General features: G+C 32.6%; 1 long non-coding RNA gene across 1 annotated transcript; it reads left to right on the top strand.

Annotated features, from left to right (window-relative positions):
- The first annotated feature begins 1,153 nt into the window (after positions 1–1,153).
- On the top strand, positions 1,154–3,137 carry LOC127724040 (uncharacterized). The gene is made up of 2 exons (XR_007992308.1): positions 1,154–1,903; positions 3,031–3,137. It is a non-coding gene; the product is annotated as an uncharacterized LOC127724040 (long non-coding RNA).
- Positions 3,138–7,030: the final 3,893 nt, after the last annotated feature.

The raw sequence follows: 7,030 nt of genomic DNA, 5'->3' as shown, positions 1-7,030 counted from the left end.
TTATGAGCTATATTTGGTACAGCGTATAGTTGATTTTGATGTTAACATATCTGTCTGGCAAGATTTATCTGACCTTGATCTAATTTTCGTGGTTCATTGGTTAATGAAATTTCCTAATAAGGCACGTGTCAGAGATACTTTATGCAATATAGGTCTACTATAATTGGTGCATGGAACGATTGTAAGGTGTGGATGTCCGTCTGGAAGGGTTCATCTGACCATGACCTCATTTTCCTGGATCATTGATAATTGATAATGTGACACCTGTAGTAAATCCAAAGTGATTTACGAGATTTGAACATCGATTAACTGCTGATGCCCCTTATTTGTGACACTTTTGAATGCATGAAAAAAGTGGAGCTTTTTTTAAACACAATTATGAGTGAAGAAGCAGCAATCCAAAGTTTTGTTTTAAATTAAGCTTCTGACATGTTATGTTCTGATTACACAATTGTAGAAGTCACAATGGATTTCTTTTAATACAATCTATTAAACGGTTCTGTGAAATATGATTTTAAAAAGTTATTTTTTTATGTATCCTTGCAAACCAGTCTCTATCAACAAATTTAGTTTGAGTGGAAAAATATTGTGAATAGTTCTTGATTAAGTACTGGAATCAGTCTATCATCACACTCGTTATTTATTACCATATAAAATTACAGCTCGGTCTCACAGTGTTATACAGGATGATATAAATTTGCGATTCAGAGACATTGAAGAAAAAAACGAGTCAAAAGTAAGTAAAATGTTTTTGTTTTTTTTTATTTTTAATGCAATCTCCTTTGTCCAATATAATCCTCTAAGAAAGGTATATCCTTAATGCCATTGATTAAAAAAAATATCCCACAACTTTCGAATTATTCCTATAACTGATATAAATCCAGTTTAATTATTATACGTGTCACCTGAAAACATGTACAATGTATTAACAATTCTAGTCTTTGTGCAGCAATTGTAAAAATCTGATGTAAAAAAGAGGAAAGATACCAAAGGGACATTGTAACTAGTTCAAAAAGATTTAACCCAGACATGAGATTTGTTAAAATTGACAAAGTAAACTGCTAACATGTATACTAGGTTTCCTTTTTAATAAAGCTCCATCGCCTTGTTATAACCTCTTGATAATGTCGTAACTAGTTACAAATTGATATGGGTAAAGCCAAAAAGGTGCTCCAAATTGGTCAAATAACCATCTGAAGCTTAAATCCCAATTTTAAAATATTTAATATATGTTATTTGATTACAACTTGTTATTGAGCATCAGTGACATGATGAAGTAGAAGATTTGATAAATATCAAATTTCCGCTAATTCAATGTGTCTTGTTATTGAAGTTTGTCAAACGTAGATCTGTACGTTCCTGTGTCACAAGCGTGACATGGAAACCCCCTTCTAACAAAAAATATACCTGGTTGTTTTTATGGGCAAAAGAAAAACGGAAAGTAAGTTAAATCGTCAGAAAAGTGTTGTTGCACTATAAATCCGTCAAAGTTTTGCGTGAAATGCAGTAAAATTAATCAAAGAAACGATTATTTCGACAGGGTTAGTAATGTTATATTGACAATAGACTACTATGGTAAAAATAACGCACGGGGTTTTCCGCGATATCGTCATCTGCGGAACATTTGATTGGTTCCTGTCATATTCATGCGCCGTCGTATCTCGGCTGTTTCAAATAGTTCTAATTTTGGTTTCGTATTCCGTTTTATGAGAAGCATAGAATGGCAAGTTTGTAATGTCAAAATAACGTATAACGTACGAAAATGTTTATTCCTTATTATTAACGGAAAGAGTTTATCCAGGGAGAAAAAAATACTTTGTTTCATTTCAAAATTGCTATATATACGGAACTAAATGTAAGCATCACTATCATTCATGGATGAAAATGGAAGAAGAACTCGATGGTAAGTTTTTAGCAAAATGTCAAACTAATAACGACCAGGGCGTCAAACAAAGTATAACGACCAAACCATTCTGTCAAATTGACACTGTTTTATATAATTTTTGCCAAAATAATATGCTTAGAATGATAAGAACTAACGAATATAACGCATTCAAGCACCCAAGTCAAACCATTCGTTCACTTTTTACGGTAACATCGATATGACCGTTACTTGACCAATTTTGTCAACCCAGTCAATATAACACCTAGGATGTAGATGATCTTTGTAGGGATATACTGCACCATTCTTTTCATTTAACTTCTATTTCAACTTACAGATAATAAAGGGGGAAAGTTAATATACATTTAAAAAGGGTGAAGTAATTTTCAGTGCTTTTTCACAGGGTGTTAGTTGACAATTATATGCATAGTCAATATAACCAGGGTCATTAAGAGAGTTAGTTGACACCTTAATGTAAGGGTCAATATAACTCCTACTCCCTCAGTAGTCCTAAAGCTACTATTACTACTGAAAACTGTTGACTTTGGCTTTTAGCCTACAAATCTCTTGTACAATAAAAAAAATTAAGCCTTTTAATGAAATTGTAAGCATATTTCCTGCTTCTTTGAAATAGAGCATAAGTTGACAACTAAAGGATTCAAGTCAATATAACCATGGTCCAAAAGAGAGTTAGTTGACACATTAATTTTATAGATTTAAATACAGCCTTTTATCAAAAGAACATCAACAATAAACAAGAAAACAGAAAATTGTCACAAGACTATAACATGCAAGTTTCTGTCTTGAGACGGTGCAACAAGTTTGTTTTTAAGCACTCAACCTCCCCATACCCTTGAATTTGACAATAAAAACATGAATGTAGACACAATGCAAATCAATGTGAAGTGGTACTTATTTCCAATGCTGTTTTCAACATGGATAACATACAACATCATAAACATAAGAAGATGTGGTATTATTGCCAAAGAAACAACTCTCCACCTAAGACCTAAAGAAGTAAAAAAAAACCAATAATAGCCTATAAGGTCACGTTATGGCCTTCAACATGGAGCCTTGACTCACATTTTCATTCATTTCAATTTAAAATCATGTATAAAACTATTTTAACTTTATTTATTTGCTTTCAGATCTTTGAGATAAATCAACTGAGTATGAACAGTGGAATAGACAGCAGAATGAACTTTAAAATGTTTTTAATTTGTTTAAATAAATGATTTATGGTTTGATTCTTGAATAGTGGTTTAATTATTAGTATTGTCATACATTAATCATGTTAATGTGTTTTATACTTTACTTTCAAAAGTGTTGATTTAATAAGCTCTTGAAAAAAAATTGTTGAAAACAGTTGATCAATAAAGTCACCATCTGACATAGCCAAGAGTATCATAACTGTACATATTAAATGAGCAACCTTTGACCAAAGTACAAAGTCAGTTCAAGTGAGCCTAATTAACAATACTCCTAAATACCAACAGTAAACAATATGTTCCCCTAAATACTGTGAGTAACTCATTAAGTGTCTGTTTACCATCAGGCTAAGCTAACTCTTGCAGTGCACCGGATAGTTTTATTGGGTTAAAAGTATGTCGGTTAAAAGCTCATTAGAGCTTATGTTGTCTCTGTTTGTATACCTTGCCGACTCTAAAATCAAGCTTATTTATTGGGTTTGAGTTGTTATTTAAGGTTTGTTCTTTTCTTGTTATTTATCTTGATTTCTCCTCTCCCTTTTGGATTTGTGAATTAGTGCACCTTTATTTTTCTTGCATTCTATAGTTGTCACTTTGATCTGATAGATCTCCGATAGTTTTGGTTATGAGCTTGTGACTTCATTATTAGCTGAACAATAATGAACATGAACCCCTGCGTGCATTCAAGAATTAAGTTTATATCAAAATAAACATAATGGATCAAACTCTTTGTGTTCAGATGTTACACCAGATTTCCTGTTTTATTTCAGTAAGTTACTTGACATTGTGTCAATATAACAACCAAAAGACGGTAGTGTTGTGAGCAATATAAGCATTCAATCATAATTTGGTAAAATGAAAAATAACCATCAGTTACCTAGACAAAAGTAGAAAAAAAATCTTTAATACAAATGATTTTGAAAAAGGTTAAATTTAAACACTATTCGTCAATATAACCTACATGTAAGATATGGTATACAAGATTTATAGTCATCTTCTTCATTTAGAAGATTAAGCTGTATTGGATAAGTTTTCCCCTACTTAAAAAATCAGCTAGTGTTGCCCCCCTGTTTTTTGAGTGGCCTGTTTTAAAATTAAGGCAGAAAAACTATCAAAAAGGGTTATTGTCAAAATAACATACATTGAATTTGGATTTAATTATGTCAACGAAGATCTGGGTTTACAACAACTACATAAAATATTTCATTTGAAATATAATAATTATGTTTACAAATATAATTGCTGTTCAAAAAAACGTTTTACACAAGTTACTAGAAGAAAACTTTATTTTGGACATCTATAACATACTGATCTTGCTCAGAGCACTGACATTTCAGAACATCAGGGATATCTCTGTGAATTGGTCTATGATATAATGATGTTGAAAGATATTATGTGCAGCTAAGTATTGATACATTTCATTAATCCCATAAGAAACTATTTAAAACAAAAGATTGCACTATTGTCAATATAACTTACACAAAATATACAAGGAAGGTCAATTTTACAAAAACATAGCAAGACCATGGATTTCAAATAAAAAGAGGTAGTAAGATACAGATGGTTGCTAACAAAATAATGTGAATTGATAGAGATATCAAAAACTTCAATTTTATATCCTAATGTCACACTTTCCAGACCACCTTTATGGCTTTACCCATATCTGAAAATAGTGCACTACTTTTAATACAATATCTGCGCAGTGTTAGATAACAGATACTAGTAACACAATTACTAATTTATCTTTGCAATATTTACATACAAAGTTTAATACAGATTGAATCATCAATATGATGTTTCGAAGTGTTTTAATGTTTTCGTCTTTGTCACTAATATATGGATTTCTTTTGAATAACAATATCAATCCAAATCCTCAAACTTCTGGACTACAAACTGGCGGCAATAACCAAGTCCTTACGTTAACTAAGTTTTATGACGCCAAAACGAAACTGATGAGGTCCGCCATGATACAGAAAACGCACGGCATGAGACAGAAGATTTAAGGCATGATATGGACAGTAAACTGGTATTAATGACGTCACAATTGCAGCAAATGTTTTCTGCTTTCCAACAACAATTGACCAACAATCTTGGTCAATATGGAACAAACAGATCACAAGATTCTGAAGACAAGTATACTGAATTGGTCAGAAATCACACTCGATTACAGCAAAATTTTAATGCATTGAAAGACAAATACCAAAACCAGACCGTGGAATTATTGTCTCTAAAAAACAATACGGAGCGCCTTTCCGCTAGAGTGAAGGACTTATCCCAATGCAAAAATAAGACAATGCAACTTGAGAAGGCTATAGTTGAATTAAAGAGTCTGAAAAGTATCCAACCGTTACGCGACTTCAGTGTTTTGCAGCATCAGGTCCAAACGATTAATTCTCAGACGCACGTTTTAAGTATCAACGACCGCGCTAGGAGTGAAGATTTCCGAGCGTTATATAACATGACAGTCAATTCGATGAGTCAAATGTCCAGGAGATTGAACGAACAAAATATATCAACTGAAGGTCGTTTACAAAACACCGATGTGAGACAGAATGCATCGATAGTTACATTGATAAAAGAAATACATGATTTTGAAGAAAGACAAAACGCTACCGTAATTTCGAAAGTGAACTCTTTAGAGAACAATTTAGCGTTGACCATTGGTAATGTGCAACAGGCAGTAGGCAAAATCAATAATCGAGGTAAATTAGTAGAATGTCACAAATAGTATTAACTTTGTTAATATAGATAGTAGTAAAGATACCAAGATCATCTATTATGATCTATTATAGGTAAACATTTCAGACTTTATAAAATTTACCCCGTTTGCTTGCACTTTTTTTTTATTTTTTTGTAAAATGATTAATCGGACTAGACTTCGTGAACTTTGCCATTTACCGCGTATTGAATTTTTATGCGACAATTCTTTACTTATAAAGATATGTTTCGCTCGTGTTTACTGTAATATATTATTGATTATGTCAAAATCATGTGATTCGCTACGGTGGAGTTGACCAGTGCGTCGAAAAAACGTCACTCAGTCATTTTGAAATTCAAATTACAGTAACACATTGCTTAGGCTTAGGATGACACCCTCAAAGCGACAAAGGATTGAGCAAGAACGTATTAATTAACTTCTATTTCACAATTCCACCAAACAGAAAGTAATACTCTATTACTATTGAAAAAAAAGTTCCACAGCAATATTATTTACCTACGAAAACATGTTTAACCCCACACGCCCCAGCCTATTAATAACATAACTGAATAATGATCCCCAGTCAATAAGCTCTAGATAGATTTAAAGAAAAATTGTGACCCTGATTTTTGCCTTGAACAAAAATTCTGGCCGTTTCTGGATTGAAAACAATAATCTTGTCCACTTTTTTGCTATTAGAAAAAAAAAACAGAATTATTTAGCATTAAATGAACATGATGAATAAAAAAACGGGCGTCATTTTTTTGGGGCCGGGGGTTTGCATGTAGATCCCATATCTGACCGGAATGTCTGTTTCGTCGAACTGATAAAATGAATACTTTTTTCAAGGCCCGACTGCAACCTGCCTGATGGGTGTGGCCTTTATGTGTCCATTTGTCGACCGTCATTCATAAATTCGTTGTCATTTCAGACTCGTTCGTAGCCTTTGGTTGATTTGGAACCCCTCACTTCCCTTGTTGGGTGAAACATTTCAACCAAACATTTGGACAAAAATTGCTTGTTTGTCTTTCTTAACTCGTGTCGGTCGTATTGTAAATTTCATTGAATATCCCGGCGTATATCTTGTTTACAACAAGAAATCCGTGAGGTTATGCTAACTAAACATACAACAAACGAGAATTTTCCATGTCAATTTTTTACTGACAAGTCCCACATCAAATATATTAGTACATAGCTTTGGATCCATCCAATCATTTTATAATAGAAAATTAATGGGGAGAA

Source organism: Mytilus californianus, unplaced genomic scaffold (genome assembly GCF_021869535.1).
Source record: "Mytilus californianus isolate M0D057914Y unplaced genomic scaffold, xbMytCali1.0.p SCAF_14, whole genome shotgun sequence".
Lineage (NCBI taxonomy): Eukaryota > Metazoa > Mollusca > Bivalvia > Mytilida > Mytilidae > Mytilus > Mytilus californianus.
Note: the sequence above shows the minus strand (reverse complement) of the source record. Positions and strands in the feature narration are given on the sequence as shown.